The 24,431-nt window shown below is 50.2% G+C and overlaps 1 protein-coding gene and 1 long non-coding RNA gene across 8 annotated transcripts in view; both read left to right on the top strand.

Annotated features, from left to right (window-relative positions):
• CAMK2D (calcium/calmodulin dependent protein kinase II delta) overlaps positions 1–24,431 on the top strand; it is a 113,551-nt gene that overhangs the window by 10,921 nt on the left and 78,199 nt on the right. The window lies entirely within an intron of this gene.
• Positions 2,629–7,961, top strand: LOC118501911. The gene is made up of 3 exons (XR_004904562.1): positions 2,629–2,643; positions 3,267–3,276; positions 7,577–7,961. It is a non-coding gene; the product is annotated as an uncharacterized LOC118501911 (long non-coding RNA).

The following is a 24,431-nucleotide window of genomic DNA, read 5'->3' as shown; positions in this document are numbered from 1 at the left end:
TATGTTTTTAATAAACTGAACCAAACAAAAAAAATCCAAATTTAGAGATACCAGGGCTGGAAATACACAGTGAACACACACAGGGTCAGCTTTAAAAATAGCGCTGAGCTCGGAGAGCCTAGCGCGCCTCCCAGCCTGCACGTCTGCGGCCCCGGCAGGCCATCTGCGGCAGGCCCCGGGGACGCTGGGGGTGGGGAGTGAGTCTTGAGAGAGTCTTGGAGCTCACGCCGCTGCTTACTCAGCACTCCGCTCGGGGTCTGAGACATCTCCTCAATGAGCCCCACGGCCCTTCTGGGTGTGGGTGAGGGGTATTCAGGGCGTTTGTGTGTGCGGGTGCTGCGGGCCTGTCACCCCCACGTGGCACGTTGCAGCTGCTTCTCGGAGCCCATCGCCTTCCCTGCACTGCCAGCGAGTGGGCGAGGCAGCGTTCCCAGCCGAAATGGCAGGGGCCTGGGGCGCACGGAGGGAAGTGCCCGGGTCAGGGTTTGGCTGGGGCTCTGTGTCAGTAACCCTCATCCTGAGGGGCTTCTCTCTCCACCGCTCCACGCCTGCTGTGTCCCAGAGAACACGAGCTCTGCCTCCTCCTGCGTCCGTGTGAGGATGCACCTTTGGGCGCTCACCACTGAGTCCTGAGGCATGAGACAGCCTGCATCTCAGATGTGGGGGACACAGGCCAGCACTGTCCCCAGGAGAAGTCAGGACAGAGCCATGTGCTTCACTCCTGTCTGGAGTGAGCTGCCGGGGGCGTGGGGTGAGAAAGGAGGGTCGGTTCCTCAGCTCTGAGGGCAGTCTCAGAGCCCGCCTGGAGGACGGGAGACCCGCAGAATGGCAGCAGGGAGGAGGGGGTGGCTGAGGAGCGTGAGACGGTGAGTAGGTGCCCCTAGGGATGGCCTGTGGCCGTGGTGGCGAGTAAGGTAACGCTGAGGCAGAAGTTACCGTGGATGCAGGGAAGGACAGTTTGTGGGGGTCGGGGAAGAGCTAAGATCCCTCTTTGGGCAAAAGAAAGAAGCTGCGGGAAATCAGGGAAAAACTCAACCCACTAAAGGTTCTGATTGCCAGGTTTGGGGCCATTGGTCCCCACGTGGTGGACACGTGGTTCAGGAGGGCGCCCAGGACGTTGCACGGCCGTGCTGAAGAATCAGGGTGGGTTGGTGGGGTGCGGCAGGCTGAGAGAGATTCTGGGCCCCCGGGTGATGCAGGATGATGAGCTTCCAGTGTTGAGGTGGGGGAAATTGTGATCCTCACGTCTTGTAAAGTTGGGAAGTTGGAGTCAAGAACTGATTTTGGTGAAGGAAGGTGACAAATTGATGTGTTTGTGGTGCAAGCATCTGTCCAGGTTGAGGTATCTAAAAGACCACTGCACACTGGCCGTGGCCCTCGAGCAAGGGACCCTGGAAACTGTGTGGCACGGGCTCTGAAATCAGGGGGCTGGGCCTCCAGACCTGTCCCCACTGCCTCTGAGTCCTCATGACCTTGGGCAGACCTCCCAACTTCTGCAGACCTGGGCTTCCTTGCCTATGAAACAGCTAGTCCCCCTAGCTGCCGTCATTGGCGATCCGTCTTCACGGAGGTGATGGGAAATATCGTGAAGGAGAGACTGTGGAAAGGAAGAGGGGAGCCTGGGCCTGTGGCTGGGGTGCCTGTTTGCTGATGGCAGATGGATGAGGAGGCAATGGGCTTGCTTCCAGAGAAAGGGCGGGAGAGGGGGTTTTGCCCTGTCAGTTTGCATGGGAAGGTGGGGGGAGGGGAGGGGCTGCTGGGCTCAGTGGTGCCCAGACCCAGAGAGCTGTGAAGAGGGAGGAAAGGGCTGTCCAGGCTGGACATCAGGAGGCCGGGGGAGAGAGCGCCGGGACCAGCCAGCCCTCCCCCGGCACCAGCCGAGGGCATGAAACCTAGTCGTTGGTCAGCAGACATTTGCCGGGCGGGGAAAGGAAAACGACCGTGCCCTGCAGTCAAAGGGCAGATGGAGATAACGGGTGAACTCTCACGCATTTAACAAAATAGGAAAAGAGACACACACACACACTCAGGACTAATTTCAGGGACTCACCAGGCTCAGGGAATTAATTTTGGTGCTAAATAAAAGCACAGCTTATTTGGAGGAAGAGGAGAAGAATCAGTGAGGAGCAGAGAGACTATGGAGGGGTGAGTGGACCTAGGAATTGGGCAGAGTCCCGGAGGCTGCTGGGCCTGAGCAGGACCCAGAGCTCTGCCCCACCGCCCCCCGCCACCAAGGGCCCAAGGGAGAGAGAGCAAACAGGAGAGCAGCTGGGATGCACAGGACAGTCCTGTTCAGCCGGGACCGGAGGCCAGCAGTGGGGGTGAGAGTGCGGGGCCAGCAGATGTGCTCCGGTCTTGGGGCTGCAGAGAGGGGTCAGCGCTGCCTGTGCTGGGCCTTTCACGGGCGCAGTGACACGGGGCCGGCTCTAGCCCCAGAGGGCCTGCCAGGAGGGCCCCGGGAACCTGGCCTTGACGAGGCGAGACCACAGGGATCCTGCCACTTTTCACACGTCCAGGAGAACAGCTCTGTTTGTTTTGTTTTACATTAATTTTCCTTCACTTGTGCAGGCTGTGAGAACAGAGCAGCTAGATCTCAGACGTAACGCTAGGCAATAGCAAAAGCCCGGCCACTGTCCCTGCGTTGTGTTCTTTCTAGGATGCATGCACGCCTCCAGCGGGAGGGGGCGGGGGGGAGGCGATTAGAAAGCAGAGAATTGGGGAGAGAATGTTGTTCTACAGGAACGGCAGCCAGAATGACATCATTTTGGAATGTCTGGTAGTGGAGTTCTTTTTCTACCTGACAGGACAGCCCAGGGAATCTTCAGTTCACAACAATCCAAGTGAGCTATTTCCCTTAACCTCTGTTGAAGTTCTTTCCCGTTCTCTGCGTGAGGAGAAGGCTTCAGGCAGCTTGACTGATGCGGAGCTATGCACGATCTCATCGGCAGGAAGCAGTGACACGGGGACTGGCTGTCACAGGCCAGCAACAAGAGTCAAGTGTTGGGAGGAGTGAGCTGGCTGGTCCTGGGTGTTCTGTCGCAGGGTGCGCAGGTTCCCCGTTGGGAGGGCTGTTTCCCGGGCCCTGCTCGGCGTCCTGCTGCCGCCCCTCGGGCTGGCCAACTGGGATGGCCAGGGGTTTGCTCAGAAGCCCGTTGGCCATCAGCAGTTTTCTTGAACATCTGTGCTGGTTCCGGTTCGTCTTCCTGCGCTCCCTGCGGAGGGTGACTTTGCTCCCCGAGAAGACCCACTGAGGTCGGTGTGAGCAGACCGGCCCCGGTTTCCCCTTCGAGTGACGTGCTCTCCACTCCCTGGCTCAGCGACCTCCACCTCCCTGCCGTCTGTTACCGTTGGTGCTCAGCCCTAGCCCCTCCCACTCTGCCTGCACCAGCCGAGGCCCCACAGACGAGGCTGTGTCTCGACGCAGACGTCCAAGTTCTAGAACGAGAAGACGTCTTCTTTATGCCGCTGCCAGTTGTGTGCTTTTGTCTGTAGTAAGCGGAGATCCGATCTCTTGTATGCTGAAGTTTTCCAGCCCTGACTTGGTTTCCCCAGTTGCTGCGTGATCTCATGTCTTCTTTTACCCTTACTTCACCACCCATCATTCTTCATTCAACGCACGTTTGCTGAGCCCCTGCCATGTGCAGGCACCGCTCTTGGTGGGAGCAGGGTTGCCGTGGGCGAGGCTGGAGGAGCCACCGGCAGCTAAGGGCCCCGCCAGCGGGGAGGGAGGCAAACCATGCTCCCAGCGCGGGGCCTGCAGTTGGCCCCGTTAGACGGGCCTCTCCGCGGATGACGGCAAGAAGCAGCCGTGAGAAAACACAGGGGAAGGACACTGCAGGCCGAAGGCCGGGCGGACAGTGGGTCTGCGCAGCTGGGCGCGGTAGCCGGGAGAAGAGAGGGCGCCGGGGCTGGTGTCTGTTTCCGAACGAATGAAGCGTTCCCACATCACGTCTTCCCTGAAGAGCTGTGGTGAGCTTCAGGGGCAGGCTGAGTCAACAGCCCACGCTCTCAGAGCTTACTGACTGGGTGACATGGAGAAAGTCACACTGGAAGTGTGCCTTCACACTGAAGACAGTGATTACACACTAATGCTAGCTCATTGTACTTTTAGTACTACATTTCCATTCAAAAATAGTGAGATGGAAGTATAAAACTCTACGTCACACAGTCTTCTGTGAGCCCACGCACACGCCCACGCCCACGCACAGACCGGAGTCCTGAGAAGGAGACGTGGGCATCCTGAAAAGGACCACTTACGTGCTGCCAGAGCTCAAGTAGGATGACTGCACGTTACAAATATTTTTTGTGTCCATTGATTGTGCAATATTCTATTTTCATTTTAGAGAAACCAGGTTGGTAAGCTGGAAGCGTGAGACTGGCTGACTTTCCCCCGTGGTTTGCACGGCCTGTCTGCACAGCCCCGCGACACCGCCGCTGGCGCAGGGAGGACCGGTAGGGGCCGGTCCACACCGCCTGGTGGAGTGTTCGGGAAGCAAAGTAGAGTGATTTCATGAGTAGGAATTTAATTTATTGTTTTATGTAACCTAACCATTCCTCCTTACAAAGTGACTTTTCAAGGAGATATTTTAATTCTTCACTCACTCTTGTTGTTCTGCAATAAATAAAAGCTGTGATTTATCAGTTCTTTTATACTGAATTAGAAATATTTATTTATTTATTTATTTATTTATTTATTTATTTTTAGAGAGGGAATGGAGGGAGAAAGAGAGAGAGAGAAACATCAATGTGTGGTTGCTGGGGGCCATGGCCTGCAACCCAGGCATGTACCCTGACTGGGAATCAAACCTGCGACACTTTGGTTCACAGCCCGAGCTCAATCCACTTGAGCTACGCCAGCCAGGGCTGAAACTTTGATTTTTAACATTAGTGAGCTGACCTTAGGCAATTTGGGTGATATTTTGTTACATGAAAGCCGAATTTAGAGTTGTGAGAAATAATGAGAGAACCTGCAAGGCACATTGTCTTAAAATCTACCGCTCTAACCACTTTTAAGTGTCTATTCTTTGGCATTGAGTAGCTACACTGTCGTGCGGCTTTCGCCACTGTCCATCACTAGCATGTTTTCATCTTCCCAAACTGAACCTCCGTGCCCGTTGAACACTAACTCCTCAACCCTCCCTCCCCCAGCCCATGGCACCAGCCATGCCACTTTCTGTCTCCATAAATCTGGCTTGGCAACCTCCTATCAGTGAAGTCACATAGCACCTGTGCTTTGAAACTGGTCACTTCATGGAGTTCATCCTCAGAGTTCATCTATCCATCTTGTAGCATGTGTCCGAGTTTCCTTCTTTTTTAAATTAAATGTATTGGGGTGACGTTAGTTAATAAAATGATACAGGTTTCACGTGTACAGTTCTGTGGTACATCACCCGTGCATTGCTTGTATCCCTCCCTTTTTAAGGCTGAATGATATTCCATCGAACGTAGGGACCCGTTCGTTCCTCCGCTCACGCATCTACACACTTGGGCTGCGTGCACTCTCAGCTGTTGTGAGCAGCAGGGGTTTAAGGGTTTTATCTAAAAGCCACACATGATCATTAAGTTGAACGTTCTAATGGGCGAAAATAAGGAAAGGTGGGGAGGGGGAAGGAAAATAGAAACGGCATATTTTATAACTCTGACTCCGTGGCTGTACGTAGGGGTGTTTGTGTGCTGCGGGCCGTCTCCCTGGGCCACCCTGCCGTGCGTCCAGATGCACCTTCCCCTCCTGGAGGGGGACGGAGCTCTTCGTGACGCGCCGGCCTGACGTGCTCGTGGGGGGCGGGGGGTGGCACCCTGCACTCTGGCGTGCGTGCTGACTTCCTGATGTGTGGTGATGTGATTCGATAAGTCAGGAGGAGCCAGAGGGACGTTTTAGCCTTTTTTAATCCTCAGCTTAACAGTGTCTGTTTTTCCTTTTGCTCTTGGTCTGGCTTTCATAATTACTTTTCACTTGACTAGTTTGATCATACTATGATCCTCTATTCTTTGTTGATTCTCATCTGAGGATCTGCGTATTGATTTCAGAGAGAGAGGAAGGTTGAGGGAGGAGGGAAGAGAGAGGGATGTGAGACAGACATCAGTTAGTTGACTCCCGTATGTGCCAAAACCAGGCACTGAACCTGCAACCTGGGCGTGTACCCTAACTGGGGACCTCAGCCTCAACCTCTGGTCCATGGGGTGATGCTCTCTGACCAACTGAGCCACTCGGCCAGGGCCATGTTAATTTTAATACGCATGACAGGCCATAGTGATTATATTTTAAAGTCTAAAATGCCTTGTACTGCGGTGAAGGAACAAAGGTTGGCTTGCGGAGAACCCCGTTGCCAGGGCGCGAGTGTGGCCCACGCCCCGGACTTGCCAGGTGTCCTCAGCCCTCTGCAGGGGCTGACTTAGAGAGACAGCGGGACTGAGGGCAGGCCTGCTTCTCCCTGTTCCATTGGTTTAAAGCAATACAGTGAAACTGAAATAAACTTTGATTAGATTCAACTGATAGACGCTGGCAGTGAATTGCCTCATAATCTTTCAAATGCTATAAGTATATTGAAGGGTGGTAGGTGCACATCTGGTTCCAGGGCTAGTGGAGGCGAAGAGGTTAAGGTGTACTGTGTTTCACTAGGGCTGACGTGTTTAGCATGTACACTCACCATCTGACACGACATGCAACAGCACTGCACAATGTGTCAGCACTGAAGAACAGCACCTGAAAAGCCTTTGGAGTAAATTGGATGACTTGGAAGATCTGATTGTATGTGACCAGCTCAAAGTAAAATTACAGTTAGAGTGGCCAAGAAAGCCTTTTTTTGAAAAGCCCTCTTCTTGAGGTCTGTGTTTTGTTTGTTCGTTTTTGTTTTTGCATTTTTTAAGGATTTATTTGATCAGTGAATCAGATTGTAGGTCCCGTTGCTTCTGACTGATGGGCTTAGTATTCAAAGAGGACAGGAACCTCGAGTACACTCTGACACAAGGACCTGGCTGTTCGTGGGCGGGGTTCCTTCTGTCCTCCCTATGACCTGTGACCTGTGACCTGTGGCCTGTGGCCGGGGCCAGCCCCTCACGCGGTGGGGCTGTGGGCGAGGGAGCACTTCTTCCTCAGTGACCGCTGCCGTGTCCTCGCTGAGGAGTCGCATGAAGGTGGTGGAGTCTTTTTAAGTCTTTCTGATGCTCTAACACATGAGATAAAGGGACATTTTTCCTTTTTATTTTTTCTGATGTTCAAAGTACTGGCTACTTTCTTTCTTGAAAAGTGATGGGAACTCTTTATTTTCTGCTGCCATTTGCAGAGGTGATGGTGCCAACATATGAGTGTGTGTGTGTGTGTGTGTGTGTGTCCTCTAGCGTTGTTTCACTTTTACCTCTACTTGAGTCTGCTTTGTGCTTCCCCTTCTGATCGTTTATGTTGAATGTGAAACGTCCTCAGCCACTCGGTTCCTTCTTAGGAAACTGCTGTTTATTAAGTAACTACAGGTTTATGTTAATCCGCCAGAGCTCCACTTCTTCATCGTTAGGCTGGGAATAAGGCCCTCGCCCTGTGTACCAACCAGGCCGAGTTTTACACGCGTTTTCCTGCGCCCAGACCTCTGTGGGTGGTTGGTGCTGCAGCGTCCCTGGTGGGCAGTTTCGTCGTGTTTTGTTTTGTGAGTGTTTTAGTTTTAGTTCTTGGATCATTTTTGGAATCTGCATCATAATTTGGAGATTATACATTAAAGCCTAAGAAGTTTATCATATAAAATAAAAAAATCCTGGTTCATTTAAGTTGATTTCCCTCTCTGTCCCTCTTTATCTTTTATTTTATTTATTTTTATTTTCCTAAAGCTGTTAGGAGTAAAACTATTTAGATTTTTCAAGGCATTTTGAAGACTGAGTGGAATGTTTGCATGTTGTTCTTGTCTTCCTTCAGGATGCCCTTTGTACCAAACACACACACACACACGGCACTTAGGGAAACACAGACCCGTTCCCAGCGCAGTGTGGTCTCCCGCCGCACTCCACCTCTGTTCTCTCTTGTCGGCCACGAAAGTGTTGAGTCTTCACAGCCCGTCTTTCTGGGTGGCCAGCCGGTTCTTGCAGAGTGGGGGTGGCTCCGGTGTCGCTGCCCGGCCCCTCCTCTTACTGCTGGGCGGCGCACACTGGGCTTGCTCTCCCGTTCAGTGGTTTGGATCGATGCCACCTGTTTAGAAAATTGTTTCTGGATTGGTAAAATCCAAGAGATTGTTATGGCCGTGCCAAAGAACAACATAAATATCCTGTGTTAGACCGGAGCAGAATATCACTCAGTGAGTGGTTCTGTGACCTCTCTCCCAGTCACCAGCTCCGGTCGCATGTGGGGGACCCACCCCGCGTCCCCATGCCCACGTCACAGTGGGCTCCAGGAGGAGCGAAGCGGCACAGAGAGGAAGTGCAGGCAACTGCACTGGCCTCCCGTGACCACCATCTGGGGCTTGGGTGTGCGCTGCTCTCGGTCCTCTGTGCTTCTTACCGGTCTCATGTGCAAGGGTTTCCTTCACACCCACAGCCGAAACCTAGAGCACAAGTATCCTCATCGAAAAAGAAGGTCGTTAAACATGACAATGGCAAACAAAGTTCCTGTTCTTTCATTCTGTCGTAGAAGTCAGGTAAGAGTCTCACTGATACTTAAAAGTGAAGTTAGTTTTTCCTTAAGCACCAGTTTTCCTGTCAGTTCTGTTGAAAGGCAGAATGGAAACTTGTTCTCGTCTGCACGTACTTGGCCTACCTTTGGCTTGCCCTGGTGAGTCATAAACAGAGTTACTTTGTGTATTTATTTTAAAAGGCAGATGGCAAGCAGTCCCCTTATGAAGAGGCCCATTATAATTAGATGTGTGCATCACAGTTTACTCGCGAAGAAAATGCCATTTATATGATTTCCTCCTACTCAGAGCTGCATGCTTGAGCAGAGCCTGTATTGCTAAATTTAAAAAATGAAATTGCCTTTTTCCCTTATGTGAAAACATGTGTAGCAGCTTTTTTTTCATAGCTCTGCTTTAAGAACGGTAGCCAAACCTTCAATAGAGTGGTGAATTAATCTTTGAGAATTTCAACATTATTGGCATTTTATTTGAATTTATGCCTGGGCCTGCTCACTTGTGTTTTCTTCTCTTTATTTGGGGATTTTTAACTCATTGAAAATAAAAGTGGCTGAGAACAAACTAGGACTAAGACAGATATTCAGTTCAGCCTTTGGGAGAGGGTTTGTCCTTGCCGACGGCCCGGGCCTCGGACCAGAACATCCCTGGAGCTCACGCCCAGACGCCAGTTTGAACGGACCGAAGGGGCCGCGCTGGTGCGGGAGAGGTGATGCTGAGGGCGGACACGCCTTCCGTAAGCGCAGGCAGCTGCCGGTCCGGGTGCGTGGGACAGCCAGGAAGGTGTCGTCTGAAGTGGCTGTGAAGCCTCGCGAAGCGGCCCTGCTGTGGGTGCCGGGTGCTGAAGGCACGGCCGTGGCGCGGCACTCATCACCGCCGCCGCCCTCTGCCTGCACGGCTGCTGCTCCCAGACTCCTGCCGCGCTCCCGCCAGTCCACCAGCCCCCCGCCCCGCCCCGCCCCGCAGACATTGACCCCAGTGTCCCGGGGACAGCCTCTCTCTCTTGTGCTCACCGTGTCTTCAGGTTAACCTCACCCTGTGTGCAAGTCAAGTTCCATGGAGACTGCGCAGTGACCTCACGTACATTTCTGTGTGGGGATGCTTCAGTTCTTTTTTCTTTTCTTAAGTTTGTTTATTTACTTTCAGAGAGGGCAAGGGAGGGGGAGAGAGGAAGAGAAACATCAGTCAGTTGTCTCCCTCACGTGCCCCCAACCCAGGACCTGGCCCACACCCAAGGCGTGTGCCCTCACTAGGAATCGAACCCGTGACCTTTCGGTTTGCAGGACAACACACAACCCGCTGAGCCGCACCAGTCAGGGTGGCGCTGCCAGAAGGGGTTAAGGGAGGCTGAGGAAAACCCAGACGGAGCTTATTTGGTTTGAATAGTGTGTGAAAAGTTGCATTTCAAAGATGGCCAAAGAAAGATTGCTGTAGAAGAAAAATTCCATGTCTTTCAAAAGGAGTATATTTAATAGAAGCTCCCAAAGAACTAGCTTGTGCTCTGAACCTTAGCCTGCCAGTGGGGGTGGCTGTATGTTGTATGAATATACATTTTTAAAGATTTTGTTTGTTTATTTTTAGAGAGAAGGGAAGGAAGGGAGAAAGAGAGGGAGAAAAACATCCGTGTGTGGTTGCCTCTCATGCGCCCCACACTGGGGACCTGGCCCACAACCCAGGTGTGCGCCTTGACTGGGAATCGAACCAGTGACCCTTTGGTTCACAGGCTGGCACTCAGTCCACCGAGCCACACCAGCCAGGGACGTGTGTTGTGACTATTGATGTTGTATCTTTTAGCTTGTGTTCCCCTGGTATAGGACCATGTCTTTTGTAACTGGTCACAGTCAGGACAGGGCAGGATGGGGGGTTCTGACAACTCCTCTAGTTCACAAGTTCCCAGATGGCAGCCCTGGGACCCTGTCCCTGAGTGACTTGAGGCCTTGTGTTCATGCACACTGATAAACACTCGTGGGGACGCACGGCAGCCGTGTCACACACTGTTGTGAAGTAATGCCATGTGGGTTGGCAGAGTGTGGGCTTGCACTCGTGTGTGCAGTGGGTAGCACAGGGTAGAAGACGCTCAGCCCTGCCTCAGGGAGCGGGGCCGGGAGCAAGCAGAGGGAAGCAGCTGAGGGAAGAGCGACCGAGGCAGCTGAGAAGCGGCAGGAAGGCCCGGGACCCGTGGACCGGAGGGAGGGCTGGTGTGCCAGGAAGGGCACACCCGTCACCCTGGCTGTCGGCAAGGCCAGCGCCCCAGTCTCCGTGCTGGCGGGTCCAGCCCGTGTCCTCTGCAGTGCGGGTGCCGCTCGGGGGAGGAGGTCTGTACGGCATGTGTACATGGGATTACAGTGTCTGCAGCTGACGCCACTCACCAGCCCCTCAGTGAGATGTCTCTGAGGGACTGGCAGGACTTTCTGCCACTCGTGTGAAGTTCTCCCTCTTGGGAGACCATGTGTCACGGCCACCTCCGTTGCTGGAGTCCACCGTGTCACTCGGAGACGACTGCCCGAGCGAGGGGCAGGAGAGGCCATGAGGTGACGAGCCGAGAGGAGACAGTCGACACTGAGTGTGTGGCTGCAATGACTGCTGCTAGTACCAGCTGAGAAGGTGAAAACTTGCAGTCACCCTTGTGCGTTCGGTAACCACTCTGACGGCTCAGCACTGAGCACTGGCTGCCAGGGACCAACGGTGCTGGGGGAGCCTGTCCTCATGAGTCTCGGTCTGGTGGCTGGAGACGGACACGAGTGCCGTGGGCGATGCAGTAGAGAGTGATCCACGAGGCAGCTGTAGGAAGCGTGGCCAAGGGAGGTTTCCCTGAGGACAGACGTGAACTGAAGCTGAGGGAACAGGAGTCGCCGAGCCAGAGCAGGGGAGGCGTGGGGAACATGCAGACACGGGGACGTCGGGGTCGAGACCAGGAGATGGCACGGTTCAGGGTGGCGAGGGAAGGCGGGGCCCGGCCCCGAGCACAGGCGAAGCACAGCTGAGTCCTTGTGGGCCACGGCAGGAAACGTGAGCTTTATTCGAGGCGGTGTTTAGCCAGGGAACTGACTTCAGCAGGAACCTGACCTGCTGAATTTATAAACCGTCAGTGTGGTTTCCAGGCGGAGGGAAGTGTGGGTCAGGTCGAGTCAGGGCACGGATGGGTAGTGGGCTCTGTGCAGCCGGGAGGGCTTGGTTTTACTTCTCCCATAACCTGCAGTTTTTACGGCTGCACATTTAATCCGGAGCTTTTCCATTGCCCACTGAAAAGCCATTTTATAGTAATCATGTTTTTTATCATAACTACAGTACCATAAGAGCCTTTTTGTGGTAACCCACTGTGGTGAGAAATTAGTTTTTGGTGGAGAACTGTGTATACACTTACCTGTGATTGTGGTGGGCATATTCTTTGGGAAACTGATTAAAACGAATTAGTGATAGTGGAGGTTTTTGAGCCAGCTCTTATCGCACGCACTGCAGTGCTTTCCAACCCATTATCTCACGCAATCTTAACAATAAGCCTGTGAGGCGGGCACTGTGGGGTCTCCCTGTGGAAGATAAGGACAGCGGGGGGCTGAGAAGCAAAGGGTCTCTCCCAAGGTTGTGTGCACAGAGCAGAAATGGTGCAGTCAGACTTGACCTGGTCCTATCTGATACCACAGCTGAAACACAAGGGGAAAAAAAACATGTCTCTTATTGAGGCAATTTACATATAATAAAATGCACAGCTCTAAAACGTGCCATTCGATGAATTTGGCAGTTGTACCCACCTGTGTAGCCACCTCCTCAGACAAAGCACAGGACGTGTCTGTCACCGCACAACGTCCCTTTGTCACTGCCCTGAGACTTCATGTGGATGAAAACAAACACTGTACGTTCTTTTGTGTCTGGCAGTCTTGAAAGGGAAGAAAAACTTGGAAGACCGCATGGCTTTGGGACTTACTGTGTAGCTGCAGTTTAAGGCAGCATGGAGTTAGCGTAAGACAGACCAACAGAACACACGTCAGTCCGGCAGCCGTCCCACATGTGGGGGGTTTAGTTTCCACGGAGACGACAGAGTGATTCAGTGAAGAAAAAGGTGTTTTCAAAACCAGTGGCAGAGCAACTGGCTATGCGCGTGGTGTAAAATGCACCTTGAATTTTACTTCATTCCATAAACATTACCTCAAAAATTGATGACAGACCTCAACACAAAGTTAAATCTATGCACTTCTGGGGGAAAAAAAAAAAAAAAAAACAAGAGAAATCTTTGTGCTCCTGAAATAAGAAAAGGTTTTTCAGGACACAGAAAGTACTGATGACGAGAGAAAACTTCCTGAGTTAGATTTGTACCAGATTTGACCCTGCTGCTCAGTTACAGTTATAAACACAGTTACCAAAATGAGCAAGTAACGCATAGGCTGGCAGAAAATATTCACAACACGATTATCTGGTGAAGAGCTTGTATCCAGAATATATAAAGAATTCCTACATGTCAAGAGCAAAAGGTGGACAATCCAGAAACCAACCCACACGTATATGTCAGCTGACTTAAGGCACCGAAACAGTGCAGTGGGGAAACAGAGGTGTCCATGGTCTGCAGAAGTCTTCTCCTGCCTCCGTGGGCTGCTGTTCATCCTCTTCCCGGGGGTTTCACACAGCAGGTTTCTGATTCTGACGGGGTTCAATTTATCAGTTTTTCCCTTAGGGTCATGCTTTTTTTTTTAAGATTTTATTTATTTATTTTTAGAGAGGGGAGGGAGATAGAGAGAGAGAGAGACATCAATGTGCGGTTGCTGAGGGCCATGGCCTGCAACCCAGGCATGTACCCTGGCTGGGAATCGAACCTGCGACACTTTGGTTCACAGCCCGCGCTCAATTCACTGAGCTACACCAGCCAGGGCAGGGTCATGCTTTTGATGTCAAGTCTAGAACTCTCTGTGTAGCCCTAGATCCTGAAATTTTTCTCTTATTTTTAAAAAAGTTTCCCATTTCGGGTTGATTTTTTTTCTTTTTCTTTTTTTCTTTTTTGGTCTCATGTGAGGCTCAGGTGGGGCTCACTTAGTGACCTGTGTACCTCTGGCTGCTCGGCGCTGCCTGCTGACGAGGCCGCTGTCGTCCTCTGAGCGCCGTGGGCGCCTCTGGCTCTGGGCGCTCCGTCCGTCCACTGACTGAGCTCCGCCTGCTCTCCAGGCCGCGTGCCGGGCCGCGTGCCTTCGGGAGTCTTAATGCTGCCACGCGCAGTGACTCTTCCCCTCCTTCTTTCTCAGAATTCTTCTAGCTGTTCCAGTCCCTTTGCGTTACCATGAAGGTTTTAGAATAATCGAGTCTATAGCTGCCGTCAACTTACCAGAATTTAGATCGGAACTGTATCAAGTTTGTAGATCGATTTGGGGAGAGTTGACATCGGTATTGAGTGTTCTCATGACTTAAGTTTGTGGTTTCTTTCATTACTGCTTGGTAATTTTGGCACACAGATCCTGTGCATGTTTTGTTATATTTATACTAGGTAATCCGGTTATTTTTTTAGCAATTATAAATAGCATTGTATTTTAATTTCAATGTCCACATTTTCATTATCAGCATGCGGATATGTGATTTATTTTGGTGCATTGACTGTGGGATTTTCCATGATCTGACACAACTTTCCAAGGTCCTTCTGGCTGTCCTGCCAGGCAAGGATGTAGCCAAGACACATATGGAAAGAATCCAAACAAGAAATAATGGTTTTGTGTAGGGTAGTCATTCAGTAGAAAGAAATGGGTGGATTTTAATGTATTTTGAAGACAGAACCCTTGGGACTCTTTAGGGAAAGAGAAGAGTTCGTGCTCCTCCAGCCAATTGAATGTTTAACTGTAACATTCACCCCCCCACTCCAAGACCCCCTGTGGATGCCAGAAACCATGGATAGTGCCAACCACACACATTCTGTGTTTTCTCCTGCCTACATACCTGTGACAAAGTCTAATTTATAAATGAGGCACAGCAACAATAACAAATAACGAATAGAACAGTTATAACAACGTACTGTAATTAGAGTTCTGGGAATGGCTTTGGGGACAGGATTAGTGAGATAAGGGTTACCCAAGCACGAGCCCTGTGGCATGGTGACAGTGGGGTGGGTACTGAAGTGACCAGCGGGTAGGAGGGGGAGTGTGCCCAGCTCGGGCATGCACTCTGGACAAAGGGTGAGTCATGTCCCAGCGGGATGGGGCAGAGCAGGGTGAGGTCTTGTCACGCTGCTTGGAATGGTGTGCAGTTTAAAACTGATGACTTGTTCATTTCTGGAATTTCCCATTTGATATTTTCAGACAACAGTTGACCACAATGAACTAAAACCACGAAAAGCAAAATCATGGGTGGGGGGACTATTATTGTACCATCATTATTAGGTCATTATTTTAAATCCCTGATTTATTTATTTTCCCTAATAGAGTTAGGGAAACACCAGTGTGTGTAAGTGTTGCAGGGTATAAGAAGACCATCCTTCAGTTATTTAAAAGTGTTTAAGGCCAGTATAAAAGGGTTAAGTTATCGGCAATGCAAGGGCCAAAACTGTTTCCAGTGTTTCATAGCCACTCCAAAAATGTTTGTTGCTAACAAATTTTAAACTCATTTGTTATAAGCAGATTAAACCTATTAGCAGCTACCAGAAGCTGCTTGTGAGCTATCTAGGGCAAGAGAGCTGTGCTTCACACTGGTGACTCGGAAAGGCTGAGAGCTTGTGCCTTTCCAATTAGCATAAATTGGATGCAGAGCAAAAATTTGGGATATACATATTTGAAATATATTTTATATCCTTAAGAGTAAGTAATTCAGCTTTACAAATAAGATTCAGTGGGCTAGAATTACAAAATGAAAACAACTCTTCTTGGAAACTTGTTTCACTTTGCAAAAACAGTCACTGATTATGTGTTAGTAGTTTACCTGTGTATCTTCCAGAGTCCTGATGTGCATTTGTCTTTTTCAACTATTACTGTCTAACAAAAAGAGTAACTAGATTTACACATGGTGTTGATACTACTCAGTCCGCTCCCATTTTCCATCTTCACAATTCTTACCTGGTTTATTTTCACTTAATGTTTCTTAAACCATGTCTTAAGCTTATTAAAGAGGATTTTAATTCACTCATTTAATGATAGTAGGAATGAATTAGAATATCAGAAATGGATCCTTAGAGTATCAGAAACCCCGAGGAGGAAAACCTAGTCACGAAGTGCCAAGTAGAGGAAAAGGAACAGAAAGACAGCTTTAGCGTGTCCGAGTCTGTACAGCAGCTCTGGCATGGCACTGGTGAAAGAAGAGTCAAAGCCAGTGGGATTGTAGAGGGACATTTACAGTGATCAAGGCCGTGACAAGAGGAAGAGCTGTCATGGCGCTGACCACAGTTAGGAGCTGAACTAAAGGTTAGAAAAGAGGGCCGGGACCTGGGTGGCCCCCCAGGAGCCCTTGTGGCCAGTGGGGTCCGCTGGCGCGGGGGCTGCGCAGTGCCACTCCCTGTCCAGCCCGACAGCTGTGCCAGGCGTCCCGGAGGACAGGCCCAGGGGCTGCACGGGCCCAGGGGCTGCAGGGCCCCGGCCGGCTCCTGCGCAGGGCGTGCGGGTCCCTGAGGACAAAGGTTAGCGTGTCATTTTCTTAAATTGTTACCAGTAGCTTTTATGTCCTTAAGTCTTCACTGGTTTTTCTTAATACTTAGTGATACTTAGTTTTCTTTCTAAAAAGAAATAATTTGGTGTTATGTGCTTTTGTCTAAAATTGTATTATATCTGTGTTTGGTTCCCGCTCTGCTTGAGAAATCCTTCCCATGGTTGCTTTAAAAATGTAAGTCCTCTCTCCAAGTTATGCCCTGTAACAACCTTAATTTTATTGAAGACTATGTTGAGAAAAAGATAATGGAAGCTCAAGGACAGACTTACCAGTTGAGGATTAGCAACATAACTCACTGTGATATACTATGTAATATTCTTAGTTTTCTTTTAAACTGAGGTAAGTCTTCTGAATATAACTTTCCTATAGTTACCTAACTATACCCTTAAGGTATGATTATTCCACTGGAACACACACTCTGAATTGCCCAGGTAGTTGAAGTCGCTGTCACCCAGCATGCTGGATGCACCTGGAAACTTTCAGGCCATCTGCGCTGAGGTGGCAGAAGTGAGGCCTGTCTCGTCCATGGTTCTCATCCACAGGGGAGCCTCAGGGGCCAGGTGCGTGGTTTCCAGGTCAGCCCTGAGCCTGGGCAGCACTTGCTCCTGCCAGCCTGTTATAGGAACCACAAGGCCACAACTGACCCTCACTCTCCTGGGCCCTTCCAGGGCCCACTCAAGTCAGTCGGAGTTCATGGTTGGCTAGCCCAGCCTTCCCTCCAGCTGCCCCCGACCCCTCAGGAGCTGGTGGCTGCAGGCTGCCCTCCAAGCATCTGCATCTGAGCTGATAAAGTCACACACGTGAAGTGTAATTGCATGAGGATGAAGAATGAGTTTCATTTCCAAACAGTACTTGCATTTTAAGAAGTTTGAAGACTTACGTGAAAATAATGATTTTCTGAAAGAGGAAGTTAAGGGCTCCTTCAGCAGACTGGGGTGGGAAGTAGATGTTTTGACAGTGACCTTCATGTGACCTCTGAAATCCCTCACCCCGAGAGTACATGCTATGCTAAGGAGGCAAGTAAGCACTTGAACTGGGAAGATAAAATGAGAAAGAAGTTTATTTAGTGGAAATGATAATGTTATTTTTAAAAATGACAAATTAGGAATCACACAACCTCTTCACTCTGAAAGATACTTAGTATTCAGGTGTTCTTTCTGTCCACAGGACGCAGGGTAAGGAGGAGACAGTGTAGACAGTGAGTGACGGACGGCCCAGTGGCAGGCTTCCGGCAGCTGGCTGCAGGGCCTGTTGCACTGTGGTGGGTAGTAAGTGCATTTCCAGAGCATTTGTTTTCCCAGGGCAGCGCGAAGGCCAGTGCCATGCTGATAGGAATCTTCCGGGAATCACCATTCTGTTGTGCATCAGTATTACTATTTCAGTGCAGTTTTGCAGTTGCCTAGGGGTCAAACTTCATGAGCTCATTTAAACTTTTCTTTTACTTCAGATATGCACAAACTTCTAAGCAGAAATATGTTCACACCTACACAAGTAGATATTTTAGCTTTAGTATCGATTTTGAATTTCTCAGTATTAAATATTTTCTCTTTTAAGTTTGCTACAGTGTCTATTGAGACAGTTTGTGTAAAAATGGGAGAGATAATGGCATTATCCATGCCCAGGTTAGTAATTTTAATATTTAATGCAAAGGATAAATTGGGAAATTCTAATATGTACATATATTCACCTTTAAATATATATGATGATAAAATTGATAAAACATAATAGATGTGAATGTGACATTTTTATTTACAAATATGTTTTTATGTAGAAGTAACTATATATTACATGTTTATATTAAATAAAATAGAAACTATATTTGTGATGAACTTGTTAAAGTCTAAAGTTCCAAATAGGTTTTAGAAGTTAAAACTATTATAAACAAAACTTTCTGATGGTTCCTCAGGATTCAAGTTTCAAAGGGTGTGAGCTAGACAGTGTGCATTTCGTGAGCCCACTGGGGAGGCGGCGGATACCTGACACAGGAGCTGTGCCCTCACCGGTGCCCGGAGAGCTGATTAAGGCCGTTTCCTGTCTTGTGGTGGGAACTCAGTCTGCCTTTAGCCAGCAGCCTCCAGTCCTGTGTTTCCTCTGGAATCCCACAAAGTCGCCATCCGGTGCGGGCCTTCCTCGCCACGCTGCTCTGGCAGTAGCGGCCGCAGCAGCTGAGGCAGCAGCTGGCGTTGGTCCAGTCGTCCAGGGGGATGGAGCTGTGGCCACATGTGCGCCAGGTAGCCTGTCTGCGACCTGGTGAACATAGCTCAGTCCACCAGGCCTGCTGTTGGGGTCAGTGGACTGTTTGTCCTTCGTTGGAATCCCTCTGTTTTCATAATCCCTGAATAAGTTAGGGAAAGGCATAAGTGATTGACAGTTGGGACTGATTGTGTGTGTGCGTGTGTTCTGAACAGTAATGCCAGGTGGGCGCCAAAGAGCAAGGTGTTTATTGTCTTCTGGGGCAGAGACACATGGCCTCGAGTGCCCTGGGAGCTGAGAAGTCTTATTTATAGCTTTAGTTCCTGCAGCCTTAAAGGACCCCTTGCTGTGGTGGTTTTGTGCCAGAGATTGGATGGGAATGACAGCCTACAAGTTCTAGAACTGTCCTCCTTCATCAGGCTCCTTAACGATGAGTCTTAGCTTATGTCCTGTAGCCTGGCAAATAAATATGGCTTCACCTGCTGTAGCCTACATATATGTCATTAATCCCTTCTGACTTTTTAAAAAATGGCAAGAATGTGCTCACAAATATCTAAGTCTTGTCAAAGTCCTAGTTTTTAAATACCCTGAAATCTAAGTGTCTCTGAAAATCTGTAGTTACCAGATCTCGTACAGTCAGAATGGTTGGAGTTTTAAACTGTTGTCTGTCAAATACCCTGGTGTTGTTCTGTTGGGTGGGCCAGAAAGTTCATTCAGTTTTCTGTACTGCTTAGTGCTCTTTAACTTCATTCGGAACAATTTTGTTAGATTGTATTGTGACAACTGTGATATCAGCATAAAACTTTTCAAAATTAGTGAACTTTTGTGTAGTCGTTTTAATATTGAAGGTGGAAGAAGATAAGCAACACTTTCAGCATAGTATGCTTTATTATTTGAAGAAAGGCAAAAACACAACTAAACGCCAAAAAAAGATTTGTGCAGTGTATGGAGAAGGTGCTCTGAGTGATCAAATGTATCAGAAATGGTTTGTGAAGTTTCTTGCTGGAGATTTCTCACTGGGCCACAGGAGAGCTAGCCAACATACTCAGATTCTCCAAATCAAGCATTGAGAATCAATTGCTTTGATGTTTGCGTTTCAGGTAAATTAAGCAGAAAAAAACCTTCTTGAGTGTATTTCCACATATGATTCTCTACTGAAAGGTAATGAAAACATTCTGTTTTTAAAACAAATTGTGACAGCAGGTGAAAAGTGGATACTTGACAGTGACGTGGAATGGAAGAGATCGTGGGGCAAGTGAAAGGAGCCACCACCAGCCACACCAAAGGCTGGCCTCCATCCAGAGAAGGGGACGTTGTGTGTGTGGTGGGGTTGGCAGGGAGTCGTCTGTTGTGAGCTCCTTCTGGAAAAGCAGATGGTTACTTCCAACAAGCACTGTTCCCAGTGAGACCAGCTGAAAGCAGCGCTCACCGAAATGTGTCCAAAATTTGTCAGCAGAAAACGCAGAACCTTCCCTCAGGATAACACATGACCATGTGTCTCTCTGGTGGCCAGGCAGAAACTGTCACAGCCCGGCTGGGCAGTTCCGGTTCATCCACCGTATTCACCAGACACTGCACCTTCTGATTTCCATTTATCTTTGTCTTTACAAAATTCTCTTAATGGAGGAAAATTTCAATTCCCTGGAAAACTGTAAAGGGCACCTGGAACAATTCTTTGCTCAAAAAGTTGAAAAGTTTTGGGAAGATGGATTATGAAGTTGCCTGAAGTTTGGCAGAAGGTAGTGGAACAAAATGGTGAATGTGTTGTTCAATGAAGTTACTGGTGAAAATGAAAAATATGTCTTTTAGTTTTACTTAAAAACTGAACTCACATTTTGGCCATAAGAAGAGTCACAGATGAAAGTGCAGTTTGCCCTCCCCTGACGTGGCAGCAAAGTGAGATGAGGCCACCCTGAACCCCAGGCTGCCTCTGCTCGCAGATGAGCAGGCAGTGCCGCTTGTTAACTCCGGGTTTTCTGGGCATCTGTGTTCTGCTCTGAAGGTGCCCTTGGGTGTGCCTGTGTTTCCTGTGGTGTCGCCATCCTGGGGGGCAGAGCAGGTTGCCCTGTGCTCACACTTCTGCTTCGCTGTGGTGCCGGGCCTTTCTCACCCTGGGCTCCAGGCCACGTGCCCTCGGAGGCCGTCCAACTGGTGCCCTAGGCTCAGGGTGCAGATCCCCAGCTCCCCAGCTCCCCAGAGGCTTGAGTGACCCCACCTGGCGCCTGCTCCCTTCCAGGCACCCACACCCGTGTTTGCAACTGGTCTTCACTGTGAGTTTTTCTGCTTGTCCTGTGTCCTAACTGATTACCTGGTATTAGTCAGTAACTATTCATTTATTTAAATTAAAAGTATGTAATCTTAAATAACAGAAAATGATCACCAATCTTCATTTCTCTGGATTAAAAAACACTTTGATTACATATAAAATTTCTCTGAAAGAAAAATTAGGTTATAATATAGGTGTCTAGAGAAATGAGATGATTTTAAGAGAATGTGATTTGTTTCAGAGATGATAGGGTGATTTTTTTTTCTTAAAAATAAAATAGGAAAATAATTCCCTGTTTTTATAGCCAGACCAGTTTGCTTTTATCAATGTTTGTACTTAAATTTCCTATAGTTTGATTCCATTAAAAATCCACAAAAATCAAAAAGCTCTTTGCTTTTGAAGAGAATAAAACATGCTGAATTTGATGACATGTTTTATGGGTAGGTTACAGCCTGTCAGAAAGGTTTAGCTTTTTAAGAAGATTGTCCCTTGAGCTGTGAAAGCAGCATTCCCCCACTCCGCATGTGAAAACGACTGGACGATTTAGCAATACAGCGATTTTACTCTGGTGCTGGTGCGGTGGTCCGGTTCAGGGTTCAGAGTAGGCCGTTGCCAGGCAACACACAGCAACCGAGGTTGTGAGCCTGGCCAGGTTGCTGGCTATTCTTGCCTTTCTAGGTGGGGCCTTTTTACAGCCCTCCACCTCCTTCCTGGAGGTAGTTTAAGGAATTAGTTCCTGATGGAGAATCTGTCCCCAAATTTTGTTTTCAGAATGCAGAAATACCTCAGAAGCCTCCAGATGCAGCATTGACCTTTCAGGCGTCTTACACAGTGACCTTCGAGGACCAGCAACCAGACCCGGGGGGCCCTGTCAGTTTCCTGTAATTTGCCTGTGATGCAGTGACATGGGGAGATCCAAAGTCAGGCGCAGGCCTGCACGTGCCAGGGAAAGGCAGGGCCAGGGAGAGGTGTTTCTTGGTGGTCAGCGCAGACCTGCAGGGAGTCTCTCGGTATTGCATCTGCTCCTCTCACAAAATGACAGCCTCGTGCCTTGCAGCCACCAGAGAATGCCGGGGGCTTGCATTAGGTGGGCAGCCAGTAAGTATGGGAGCCGCACTGGCTGCTCCACAGAGCAGGACTGCCTCCAGTCTGCCCTCGAAGTGCGTGCCCGGGCGAATTCTGCCACAGCACCTCGTGCGGACGGAGGTGCTGACAGTCGTGCCCAACGGGCCACGGGGTCGCTCAGTTTCCTGCCCATCGCCTCCTGTAACGCAGAGAAGTGGACTGTGTTCAGTCATAGCTCCCGGTTCCCTCTCCGCATTCTAATGTGTCTGTCTTGATAGAGGATGCAGCATTAAGTGTCCGGTTTTCAGTAGCTCTGGAGAAGATTCCGAGATTTCCCTTAGTAACCTCAATGTGTCACTGCTCTGAGTTAAGCCTTTTTCTTCTGGTTTGTCCTAAATAGAGACGGAGGACAGCTGGGGACCGTTCTCGGTATAATAGCCCAGATATATTTCAGGGACATCAGAACACGTCCTCACAGCCAGAACACTCCTGTCCTTTGATCTTCTCCCCTTCCAGCCCTCGCGTCCCCGTGGGCTTCCTTCCTCTCCCTGTCTCCGCACCCCTCGGATGTGCGGAGAACTTCAGAGCCGGGCGGGGCCTGCGGCGGGAGCCAGGCGCGGGAGTAAAAGCAGCAGCTTACCTCAGAGCTTCTGAACTAAGTTTCTATTTGTGAACCTGGTGGGGCTGGCTCGAAGCGCAGGGATGGTGGCTCGCTCTCGCGTTTCGCCCGTGGGTCCGCCGAGGCGCTTCCCGCCACCAGCCTCCCCCGTGAGTGCGGCCGCTTGTGTTCCAAAACGCCCCGTTTCGCCAAATCACAGAGAAGACCTGCATTAAGTATGAAGAATACTTTGATGGGAAAAAAAAAGCTTTTAAAAGATTTTGATGTACTCAAAGCGATTGTTATTAAAAACGTTTTGTTCTTTGTATACAGTGGGACCTGGAATTACTTCTTGTGACCCTAAACAGTTGATACCACAATGTTGCCTGAGTCAATTAATTAATTATATATGGGTTTCTTACATTCCAGTCGCACCTGGGGGCTACTCAAATCTGCCAAGGTTCTGTTAGCTTGTTTGCCCATGGGGACCGAAGGAGTTCCCTATTAGATTATCTGTGTTACTGACAGCGTTGGGTGCCAGGCCAAGCTTTACCTGTGCCGCCCTTCGGAACTCACTCCCGACTGCGCATCCTTTGTCGGGGCCGCCAGCCCCTTTCCTGCCGTTGCAGAACGCTTGTGGTTCACAGAGTCGCTGTTTCTTGGAAGGAGTCACTGTTGTATTTTTTTCCATTTCAGATCTGCTTCTTTTGTTACTTAACTTTGTGCCCACACTTCACTTTTCTGTGGTGGACGAGGGCCACAGACACCGTCTTCACTCAGGCAGGGAGTGCCTCGTGCTCACCCCGCTTCAGCGCGGGGACTTGTGTCCAGGCCTGCCGGCTCGTCTGCCACCGTCTGGGAAAGCTGCGTGTGGGGGGTTGGCGCTCTTCACGCACGCTCCCCCGCTTCAGGAAAACTCACGCCCCCTCAGCCAGTGCCCCTTGAGGGGCTTGAGAGGAGGCGTTCATCGGCTGCTCAGTGGCACCAGCCCAGCCCCTCCTGAAAGGCCGCTTCTCACCATGAAATGGGTCCTGAGGTCAGTGTGGTTACTGGAAAAGCATTTAAAAATCTCTTCATACCAGTCCGTGACATCCGCTCACTTATGAGCAGCCCACTAAGACAGACAGTCTCAAAAGCACGGTGTCTTTCTTTAGCCTCGACCTTCACGTGAGACGCACAGTGAAGCGTCTGCTCACTTCTGGTCTCCGCCCGCCGCCCCGTCAGCCCCGTCAGCGGGGTGCGGTCCCTCCGACACCGCGCAGCACCGTTCCTCGCAGAGGCCCCCCCGGAGACTGGGGGACGGACGGCCCCCCACCTCCTGGCTTGTCGGACAAGCGCCGTGCCCCGCCCTTCACCCTCGGTGTTCAAGAAAATGAAGTTTCCAGCTGAGGCAGGTCTGCAGAGGAGACAGAAGCCGCCCCGAACAGTCTCAGAAACGCACCCGTGCTGGAACGTTTTACGCGAGATAATTCTGCATCTGCGAGAGTCACTCGCAGGGACTGTCCTCACAGGCCTGTCGCTTAGTTCGGAGCTGCAGCTCCTAGCGGCAGGACGGCTCCCGGTGCCTCCTGCTTGCGGACCAGACGCAGCCTGCGTGGCCGGGCTCTGTGGGTGCCGAGGTGGGGCACCCGCTGCAGGCAGGACGAGGGGAGTCGAAGCATCTGAACATACTAGGTGGTGGGGGGGGCTGCAAGGCTCCGTCGCCCCCTTGCTAACAAGGACGAGGTCTTTTTGGGCCCTGATCTCCGAGCACGTGACAGCGGCCACTGAATGTGGAGAACGTGCTGGCCAGCCTCGTTGACCGAGCAAGACTCGTCTGGCCGTGGGACACTGTGATTTCATGGAGGAGACTTTTCGCTGTGATGTGCATTGCCCCACACTTGGACAAAAGCCTCACTGATACTCACTGATGAGCTTGATCAGCTGTCTAGTGAGAAGGTTGTTGCCTGCAGCAGATTTATTGTAGGCTTTCCAGTGTGTGCAAGAATCTGAGTTTTCCTGAGAAGAGGGTGTTTGGGCTCCACGAGGTTTTCCGGAGTGTGTGTCGTCGCCCCTGCCCCAGCCGTGCTTCCTCAGGGGCGGCCCCGGCAGCGTGGAGAAC

Source organism: Phyllostomus discolor, chromosome 8 (genome assembly GCF_004126475.2).
Source record: "Phyllostomus discolor isolate MPI-MPIP mPhyDis1 chromosome 8, mPhyDis1.pri.v3, whole genome shotgun sequence".
Lineage (NCBI taxonomy): Eukaryota > Metazoa > Chordata > Mammalia > Chiroptera > Phyllostomidae > Phyllostomus > Phyllostomus discolor.
The sequence above is the reverse complement of the archived record's forward strand: the minus strand, read 5'-3'. Positions and strand labels throughout refer to the sequence as shown.